Source organism: Oryctolagus cuniculus, chromosome 15, assembly GCF_964237555.1.
Source record: "Oryctolagus cuniculus chromosome 15, mOryCun1.1, whole genome shotgun sequence".
Taxonomy (NCBI): Eukaryota; Metazoa; Chordata; class Mammalia; order Lagomorpha; family Leporidae; genus Oryctolagus; species Oryctolagus cuniculus.
Window position 1 is genome coordinate 31023403 of NC_091446.1, and position 10952 is coordinate 31034354.

The following is a 10952-nucleotide window of genomic DNA, read 5'->3' on the forward strand; positions in this document are numbered from 1 at the left end:
GGTAGAATTTATCAGTGATGCCATCTGGTCCTGGGCTTTTTTTTCTGTTGAGAATGTCTTTATTACTCATTCAATCTCTGTCTTAATTATTTGTCTGTTTAGGTATTTTATGTCTTCATGACTCATTTTGAGAATTGTATGTTGTCCAGAAAGCTATCCATATCTACTGCATTTCCCAATTTGTTGGCATATAGCTCTTCCTAGTAATTTCTGATAATTATTTTTATTTCTGTGTTATCTGTTGTTGAATTTCTTTTTCATCTCTGATTTTATTGACTTGGGTCTTCTCCCTCTTTTTTGGTTAGTGGGCCAGTGGATTATCATTTTTTTGTATATTTTCAAAAAACCAGCTCTTCATTTCACTAAACTTTATATTTTTTGTTTCAATTTTGTTAATTTTTTCCCTAATTTTAATTATGTGTTTCCTCCTCCTATTTTGTGGCTTGGTTTGTTGTTGTTTTTCTATGTCCTTGAGATGCATTGATAGTTCATTTATTAGGTAGTTTTTCAATTTTTTTCAGTAGGCACCAATTGCTATACACTTTGCTCTCAGTACTGCTTTTGCTCTATCCCATAAGTTTTTTTTTTTAAGATTTATTTATTTATTTGAAAGACAGAGTTACAGAGAGGCAGAGAGAGAGAGAGAGAGAGAGAAAGGGAGGGAGAGAGAGAGAGAGGGAGAGAGAGAGGTATCTTCCATCTGCTAGTTACTCCCCAAATGGCCACAATGGCTGGAGGTCCAAAGCTAGGAGCTAGGAGCTTCTTTTGGGTCTCCCAGGTGGGTGCAGGGGCCCAAGGACTTGGGACATCTTCTACTGCTTTCCCAGGCCTAGCAGAGAGATGGATGGGAAGTGGAGCAATTGGGATTCAAATCGACACCCATATGGGATGCCAGCACTGCAAGCTGAGCCTTAACCTGCTGTGCCATAGGGCCGGTCCCTATCTCATAAGTTTTGATATGATGTATTGTCATCTTCATACATTTCTAGAATTTTTTTGCTTTTCTTTTGAATTCTGTGACCCACTGTTCATTCAGGAGCATGTTGTTTCAGTCTCCATGTATTTGCATATGATCTAGAGATTCTTGAGTTGTTGTTTTTCAGCTTCATTCCATTGTGATGAGAGAAGATGCATGGTATGATTTTGATTTTTTTTTTTCGCATTTGTTGAGATTTGCTTTATGGCCGAGAATATGGTTTATCTTAGAGAAAGTTCCATGCACTGATAAGAACAATGTGTATTGTGCAACTGTAGGGTGAAAAGGTATCAGTTAGGTCCATTTGGTTCATAGTGGTGATTAGTTGTGTTATTTCCTTGTTGATTTTCTGTCTAGTTGAACTGTCCATTGATGAACATTGGGTGTTGAAGTCCTCGGTTACTATTGTATTAGAGTCTGTGTCTCCCTTTAGATCCATTAACTTTCTTTTATATAGCCAGGTGCCGTGTAATTGCGTGCATATATAATTATTTTAGTCTAATCTTCCTGTTGAAATAAATCCTTAATCATTAAATTGTACCATTCTTTGTCTTTTTTAACAGTTTTTGGTTAAAGTATATTTTGTGTGATACTAGGATGGCTACATTTGCACTTTTATGCTTTCCATTAGCATGGAATATCTTTTTCCATCCTTTTCCTTTCAATCTGTTTGTGTCTTTGTTGGTGAGATGTGTTTCTTCTAGGCAACAAATAGATAGATCTTGTTTTTTAACCCATTCCGCCAGTCTATATCTTTTAACTGGAGAGTTGAGATCATTTACATGTGTGGTGACTATTGATAAGTAATGACTTGGCCCTGCCATTTTTCTATAAATCTTCCTATTGTTTACTTTGGATTACTTTTTTTATTTTACAGGGAAATTTTCTGGCTTCACAATCTTTCATAATGATGGTTATTTTTCTTGTTTCTATTGTTGGACATTCTTAAGCATCCTTTGTAAGGCTGAACAAGTGTTGACAAATTCTTTCAATTTCTGTTTTCTTTATGGAAGATCTTTATTTTACCTTCATTCATAAATGAGAGCTTTGCAGGATACAGTATTCTGGGTTGACAGTTTTTTTCTCTTAAGACTTGGAGTATGTCTCTCCATTCTCTCCTAGATTATAGGGTTTCTGATGAGAAGTCATCTTTGAGTCTAATTGGAGATCCTCTGAAAGTAATCCGGTGTTTCTCTCATGCACAGTTTAGAGTCTTTTCTTTACTGTGGAGAGTTTGTTTTTAATATGTCAGGGTGAAGATCTTTTCTGGTCATGTCTCTTCCCGTACTTGGACATCCCTTTATCCAAGTTAGGGGATTTTTCTATAATTATTTCACATAACAGGCCTTCTAGTCCATTCTCTCCTTCCATACCTTCATGAACTCCTAAGACCCATATGTTGGGACATTTGATAGTATTCCATAAATCTCCAACACTCTTTTTAACTTTTCTAATTTCTTTTTTTTTGTCTGACTGAATGATTTCTAAAGATTTGTCTTCTGTCTCAAATATTCTTTCTTCTGCCTCACCAAGTCTGTTGTTAAGACTTTTCACTGCCTTTTTTATTTGATCTATTGAATTGTTCTTTTCTAATATTGTTTTGATTTCTCTTTAATATCTCAATTTTATGGTAAAAATTTTTATTCATGTTGTGTATGGTTTTCTGTAGTTCATGGATTTACTTCTGATTATTTTTGAGTCATCCTGTGATTAATCTTTGAATTCCATTTCTGATATTTCATCATTCTCCTCATCTTCACATTCTAATATTGAAACGCTGTTGTGTTCCTTTGGGGGGTGCCATGATGTACTCCTTATTCTTGTTTTTTGAATTTCTGCATTTATTTTTAATCATTTGTGGAGTTAATTGTTGTTTTTTTTTCCTCAGATGACTTTTATCTTTGAAGTATGCCTCTGTGGCTTGGTGAAATTCCTGCGCTTTCAGGGAGTACCAGGAGGTGTGGGCTGGATATGGCCAGGCATTCTGGTCAGTGCTCCAGGGTTGGGCGAGTATCCAGTGTAACACCCAAGATGAGTGTGGTTGATCTCCTCTTGTCAACACAAGAGGGGAATGGTCACCTAATTGTGTGTGATTACTCCCTCAACTGCTCTGCTCCAAGCTGAGCAGTGCCTGATTGTTAGCCCTGAGTATGTTCAACACTCATCCACACTGTCATATGAACCACACAATGATCTGTGCTGTCTTCACTCTGAGCACAGTTCCTGCCACAATGACCTGCCCCTTGGCATCCAGGGAGCTCTGAGCATGTAGATCCACACCCAGTGATTGCCCAGAGAGCTAGCTACATCCTGCACCTTCTTGTGCACAAAGTCCCTACAGTGTTAGCACACAAGGCTTGCACAGTTGCTGGGTGCAGAGGTTTCTTATTGCCCTTCCAGCCTGTCCAGTTCACAGAGAGGCAGATGTTCCCTGAGCCAGCTCTGCCTAGGTAGCTTGAGACCCAGAGCCTGTGGTTTGTTGGGAAGCTGGGCGCACTTCACAGTTCTATGTGGTTGCTCAGTCAGGCTCAAAGTCAATGTGGACTGTGGATTTTTCCCTCTGCTAGAATCTCTGGATCACATGCTTACAACAGCATCACTTGCCAAACGTTGCCCTCTCTTCGCCACAGCCACCAGTACTGCCAAGAAGATGGTGTTCGATCTCAGCCAGTTTCTGTGCTTGTGCACAGAGGCTTCCACAGCTGCTGCCCAAGCCAAAGATGGTGCCTGTCCTTCTTGGCCAGAAGCAGGAGCCTGTTTGGGGGAGGATACTGGATCTGATGGTAATCACCATCCCCCAGGGTTTCAGGCAGGACTGACACCATACTGTCCATTCAGCTATATCACCATGGGCTGCTGCAATCTGATCTCACCTCTGTCTCCAAGTTGTTCCTGGCTCTGGCTCTCGGCTGCTGCAATTGTGTGTTGTCTCTGTGTTTATTTCGCATGTCTGCACCTTCCACACAAATCTGCAGTGTTCCCCTTCCTTTTGTTGAATTTCTAGTGAGGTTTGCTGTCTAATTCGCCTTACAGTGCACTTCCTACATTTTTTTTCTCCACTGTATATCCCTAGCCTAGCACAGTATATTATTCCCTATTCTACCATCTTGGAATCCCCTGGCAGAGCTATCTGATAACTTTAGAGGATCTTTCTGCATGTTAAATTTTGAGATGAACTGCTGTAAACCTTTAAGACTGACATTCAACATTCACTGAAATGCCTGGACAACCTTTTTTGGTCTTTCCTTATTATTTACTCTAAAGCTTTCTCCAAGTTCAAATATATAATGTTTTATCAAAGATTAATTTACTTCCCTATCAATTTTTACTCACAACATTCAGGCTGCTCTTAATGCCCTTACTGTCTTTTTTTCTCTTAAGACCCCATTCAAATATGGCCATTTTTAAAAAGACATTATGAGGCCGGCGCCGCGGCTCACTAGGCTAATCCTCCGCCTAGCGGCGCCGGCACACCGGGTTCTAGTCCCGGTCAGGGCGCCGGATTCTGTCCTGGTTGCCCCTCTTCCAGGCCAGCCCTCTGCTGTGGCCAGGGAGTGCAGTGGAGGATGGCCCAGGTGCTTGGGCCCTGCACCCCATGGGAGACCAGGAAAAGCACCTGGCTCCTGGCTCCTGCCATCGGATCAGCGCGGTGCGCCGGCAGCAGCGCGCCGGCCGCGGCGGCCATTGGAGGGTGAACCAACGGCAAAGGAAGACCTTTCTCTCTGTCTCTCTCTCTCTCACTGTCCACTCTGCCTGTCAAAAAAAAAAAAAAAAAGACATTATGAAATCCCCAAGTATAAGTGGCCCCTCTTTTTTTCAGACTGGTCATAATAATTTGTATCTCCCTGTCCATTATGTTCATCCCTAAATTAGAAATGTTAATTAGCTTTTCTCCATATATTTACCCACTTCCCTATTCTATCCTGACCATAAAAATGTTTAAGAATAGGTATTTTCCATAATTATATCGTCATAGATTAAGAAATGTTTCCAGCTGGTGCCGCGGCTCACTAGGCTAATCCTCCGCCTTGCAGTGCCGGCACACCGGGTTCTAGTCCCGGTCGGGGTGCCGGATTCTGTCCCTGTTGCCCCTCTTCTAGGCCAGCTCTCTGCTGTGGCCAGGGAGTGCAGTGGAGGATGGCTCAAGTCCTTGGGCCCTGCACCCCATGGGAGACCAGGATAAGTACATGGCTCCTGCCATCGGATCAGTGCGGTGTGCCGGCCGCAGCGCGCTGGCTGCGGTGGCCATTGGCGGGTAAACCAGCGACAAAGGAAGACCTTTCTCTCTCTCTCTCTCACTGTCCACTCTGCCTGTCAAAAAGAAATGTTTCTTAAGCAGATAGAAGAGTCTGCTATCAATGCAAAAGCAACATACTTAAAATTTAGGTATCTATCTTCTGGTCTAAGGTCTACTGTCAGTCTGTTTGATTTCTTTGAGTAAGTCTCTATACGTCTCAGGACATCAGTGTTTTCATCAATAAAGTAGAAGACTTGAAACTAGCTGATTGTTGTCCAGTATTCATCATTATGTGTGGATGAATGCCAGCTTGTGTTGAAGTTTTTTAGCACTTTCAGATGCAATGAGAAAACAAGTGTGCAGCAAAATGAAACTAAATTATGTAATATTTAGTTTTTGTCCATTCTACATTTTTCTTATAATATCCATAACTTTCTGAAATGGTGTTGATAATTGGTCATAATTATCATTTTAAATGTCTTTATTTTGCACAAGCAAAGGATTACAAAATGAGCAATCCTATTTTTTGTGGCACCAACATATTTCTTTATAAATATTACTTATCCATGAAATTATATGACATACTGGCTTAGATGCTCTCCAAGTCTCCTCCCAAGGTTAACACTCTATTCTATGAATTATAGTTTCATCAGGCTTTGGCACAAAACCCCAGTGGAGAACCAGGTGCTACAGGAACTGAAGTTTGGGATTATACAGGAGACTGATCGTCTTGTCCTTCTAGTCTACTGTTGAATCAGTACTTACAAATATTGACCAACACATGTGACTGCCAGAAACCCTGCCGTGGGGGAGAAGGGGAGTGAAAGCTGGTCCTGGTATTGAATTTTCTTTTAAGAACCCTCAGTGGTCGGTTCTTAGAGCTCCCTCCTGCCTGGTGCAGGGACTCAGACTTTCCTGGAAGCATGGCTCCCAACTGCCCGTGTTTGCTCCTTCCTCAAACAAAAAGCCGAGAGCAGCTCCTTGCCTGAGGCTGGTGGACACCTGGCCCTCTCGGGGTTTGTTGACAGGAAAAAAAGAACAACAGGAAGCCATTGAACATATTGATGAAGTACAAAATGAAATGGACAGACTTAATAAATGAGCCAATGAGGAGATTTTGAAAGTAGAACAGACATATAACAAATTCTGCCAATCATTTTTTTTCAGAGGAGGTCAGAACTAGTCACCAAAATCCCACATTTTTGGGTAACAACATATTTCAGCCGTACACAAGTATCTGCACTTCTTGGGGAGAAGGATGAAGAGGCACTACATTATCTGACCAGAGCTGAAGTGACACAGTTTGAAGATATTAAATCAGGTTAGAGACTAGATGTTTATTTTGATGAAAATCCTTACGTCGAAAATAAAGTTGTCTGCAAATAATTTCATCTGAATGAGAGTGGTGATCCATCTTCAAAGTCCACTGAAATCAAATGGAAATCTGGAAAGGATTTGACTGAATGTTCAAGTCAAATGGAGGACAAAGCCAGCAGGAAGAGGAAGCATGAGGAACCAGAGAGCTTTTTCACCTGGTTTACTGGCCATTCTGATGCAGGTGCAGATGAGTTAGGAGAGGTCATCAAGGATGATATTTGGCAGAATCCATTATAGTACTACTTGGTTCCTGATATGGATGAGGAAGGAGAAGAAGAAAAGAAGAAGAAAATGATGATGAAGAAGAAGGATTGGAAGATACTGATAAAACAGGGGATGAGGATGATGGGGAAGAAGATGAAGGTGTTAATGAAGAGGAAGAAGGAGAGAGGGATAAAGGAGAAGATGACTAGTAGAAAACACTGATGTATTCCAACTTTTTTTTTTTTTTTTTTTTTTTTTTTTAGTTTTCTCTAGTCCCTGGGAGCAAATTGCCATTTTCTTATTTTTATGTTTTTTTCCCTCTTGTGCTCAGTCTCCCTGTTTTTGAGATCTATTTTCTCTTCACCATGGTTCTCACCTTATTGTGGGGAAAATACCTTAAGCAGAATGCAGTGGGAAAAGAATCTCTACCCCTTTCTGTTTCAACTTCATTCTTATCCCTTCTTGTCTTGTCAAAAACTGTAAGGAATCAACACCACTGTGCTCTGTGGGGAAAGAGCACCTGCTGCGCCCTTTGCTCTGCCAGAGCTGGAGGGTGCCAGGGTCCTCTGTAGTAGTGCATACAATTCCAGCTTTTCTCCTTCTTTCTCTGTATATTGGGCTCAGAGATTACACTGGGTCTCTTTGTAAATACAGACAGCATTTTCCAACATATGTATGTCTACTTTTTCTTGTTCAAAAAAGGAAAGAAAGCCTTAAAAAATAGTGTTATACTGGGTTCTAGTCCCAGTCAGGGCGCTGGATTCTGTCCCGGTTGCCCCTCTTCCAGGCCAGCTCTCTGCTGTGGCCAGGGAGTGCAGTGGAGGATGGCCCAAGTACTTGGGCCCTGCACCCGCATGGGAGACCAGGATAAGCACCTGGCTCCTGGCTTCGGATCAGCGCGGTGCACTGGCCGCAGCGCGCCAGCCGTGGCGGCCATTGGAGGGTGAACCAACAGCAAAAGGAAGACCTTTCTCTCTGTCTCTCTCTCTCACTGTCCACTCTGCCTGTCAAAAAAAAACAAAACAAAACAAAACAAAAAAAAACAGTGTTATAGAAGTTCAGCAATGGTGGGTTTGAGGTGTTTGGGTTAAGTGGGCATTTTGACAACATGGCTTCTCCTTTAGCATGTTTAATTGTGATGTTTAACAGAAATCCTTTCAGTTCAAGATGACACTTTTTAAAAATAAAATAATCTTATAATGATGAGTTGTACCCCTACCACTCAATGGGAGAGTCAGCAGAACTTATAGGATCTCATTTGGAATTGAATTCTCTATTATAATTTTGTTCCTGTTTGTTTCTAAATTTTATTTTTGTTTCACTGGAAAAAATGATGATGGTGAGTTTTAAATGCTAAAAGCATACAAGTTAATAAAACTAAATGCGTACAAAAAAAGTACCATCAGAAAACTACTGTGAAAGCTTTAATAAAAAAAACTCTGTATTGAACCAAACTGGAGTTTTTCACAGTTCCCCCATCTTTAGCTGAGTTTTTGGTTCATACTTGACAGGGCAATAGAAACTTTCAGATATAAATTAAGACACTGGTGTCAATTATTGGTGAATGGAAATTTTTCTTAAATGCTGAATGTTTTCACATATAGGATTGAGTACTATTGCAATCATAAAGGGACACTGAAAAAAAGCTTTTCAAAACTGTCCTCAGGCTTGCCTCGCTCTGTTCAGTTTCAGCCCTTGTGTGCATTCTGGTCTACAAAGCACTGAGTCTGGTGCTTTAGTATTCAAAGACTGAGGCTTTCAAGAGGCTTTCTGTATCTAATTTTACAGTAGCATATCTTTCAATTATTAACACATTAAAGGCAATCTACTACTAGCTTAGAAATCTGATGTTAATTGGCTTTGGAATATTTTATTTAAAAAACATTTTCCAAATAGGGCTGTGAATGGTTCAGTTTCTCTATTCAGAACTAAAGAAAACATCAGTTCTGCCAGGAAAAGATAGTCCAGTGGGGCAGAAACATTAGTGTCTTGGAGTTTACCTGTCAATCTTTTATTTTTACATCCTTTCTCTGAAAACAAGCCCACAAGCTAATTGACTTCTGTTCCTTTCCTCTTGGCCTCTCATTTTTCTGAACTAGAGACTCAAATTAAAACAAAGATAAAATTCCAGGGGAAGCTGGCATTCATCAGGCTTATATTAAATTAAATTAAGTGCTTTTTATTGAACTCAGCAGTATTAGTTATTAAAACCAGAAGGCTTTACCCTTGCTAGTGTAAAAAAAGAAAACAATGACTCATACTGTGGCACAGATTTTATTGGGAAATTAAAGCAGTAATTTTCTCTTATTCTATTAAAACTTTTGCAGACAAACACATGTAAACAAGATCAGGAGATGGAAAGCAGTGAGGAATCCATCCTTCTGGGTTCTGGTGCTTCCTAGCACATAGGTACAGGAATTTAAGGGGAAAATGATCTTATTTGAGAAGAAAACAGGGAAGGCGTTGTAAGATTTTCTTTGGGGATTGGGGGCAAAAATCAGTTGAGTTGCCAGACTGTTTCTTTGTTTCTGGAATAACATGGAATTATGAATGTCGGGAAAGGAGAGAGAGCAACAATATAGTGCAGCTTAAAGAGCATTAGCCAGGAAATTGGAACCTGAATCTCAGCTTTAGGTCCACCAGTTACAGGTTGCTTGGGCTTGGATAAGACACTTATCTGCAATGCTTTTGCTTTCTCATCTGTAAAATAAGGAGCTAGACTAGATGATCTCCAAAGGCTCTGGTCTCATTTTGTCATCTATTTCTGTTTTGTCTTGTACCTGTGGGAGACCATCATGACCTATAGTTAACATATTGATTAACCCAGACTGGGGTCAGAAAACCATGGCCCTAAGGAAAAATCTGTCTTGTTATCTATTTTTTTAATTAACCAAATCCAGACTAATGTCAACTAGAGGGCAAAGTAGGACTTTCTAGGCTTATCACCCCCCAGAAACACCAGTTTGAGTAACTACCCATGCATGAAAAAATATACACAAGAAATAAGGAAACCAGGTGAGAGCTTTCAGCAACAAGTTCTAGCACAGCAATAAGAAAAGATGCATATCCTCGTGAATATAGGCTACAAGTCCATCTTATGCCAGGCCAATTTCTGGGGCCCCAAGTTTTTAGGCCCACCCCAGGATTCAGTCCTGCCCCAGTACCAGGTTAGAATTACTGGTCTTATATACCAGTTCAACACCTGGTGACACAGGCTCCAGGCCTACCTACTGCCAGACTGGTCTGTGCAAACCTACTCTCCAGGTCAGCCCCTATAATCCCATGTTCTAATAGGTCCAGATTCCAGACCTGCTACCGCAGACCATGGTGCTGGTCTGGCCCTCATGGACCAAGGTTTCCAGTACGACCCATGCAGACTCAGAACCCAGGCCTATCCCCAAGGATTCAGGCCCTAGCCTCACATAGGTGCCAGGCCAGTTCTATGGACTCATGCTTTAGGACTGGTACATTGAACCTAGATGCTAGGCCCATCCAAGCACCTGGCTGACCCTCAGGTTTGAGGCCTACCCTAATGCCAGGACAGCTCTCACTGATCCAGGCTTCAGGAAGACTTTCATAGATCCAGGCTCCATGTCTGCCCTCAAAGACAAAGACTACCTCTCAAGGACCCAGTCAGCAGATCTACCCCAGTGGATCAAGGGTCCAGGCCCAACCTAGGGCAACTAGGAGCTAAGCCCACCCTTCAGATGACCCAAGACACCAGACCATCCTGTCTGAAAACTCCGCTAGTAACCTTGCTCATAATCATGCCAGACAACTTGCCCAGAATTTCTGGATAGGCTGACTGGAGAGAGGTTTCCCAGTGCAAAGCCAATCTGCACATACTAAATAAGTCCTTATTTCTTCAAATGCACAGACATCAATGTAAGGTACCAAAAAACATGGAAAACCAAGGAGATATCATGCCACCAACAGAATACAATAATCTCCCAGTAACTTACATCCCAAAGAAATGGAGATTATGGACTTCTTAAAAATGTTTTCAAAATAATTATTGAAGAAAATCAACAAAATTCAAGAAAATACAGAGAAACAATTCAGTGAAATCAGGAAAACAATAAGTCTACAAAATTAAAAGTTGAATAGATTGAAATGATTTTTAAAAATCAAAAGTTAAATACAACTAATAAGATGAAA

General features: G+C 40.9%; 1 protein-coding gene and 1 pseudogene across 4 annotated transcripts in view; both read left to right on the plus strand.

Moving 5' to 3' along the window:
• The window catches only part of LOC138845477 (protein SET-like), a 45354-nt pseudogene extending 38333 nt beyond the window's left edge, over nt 1–7021 (plus strand).
• HPSE2 (heparanase 2 (inactive)) overlaps nt 1–10952 on the plus strand; it is a 781878-nt gene that overhangs the window by 273373 nt on the left and 497553 nt on the right. The window lies entirely within an intron of this gene.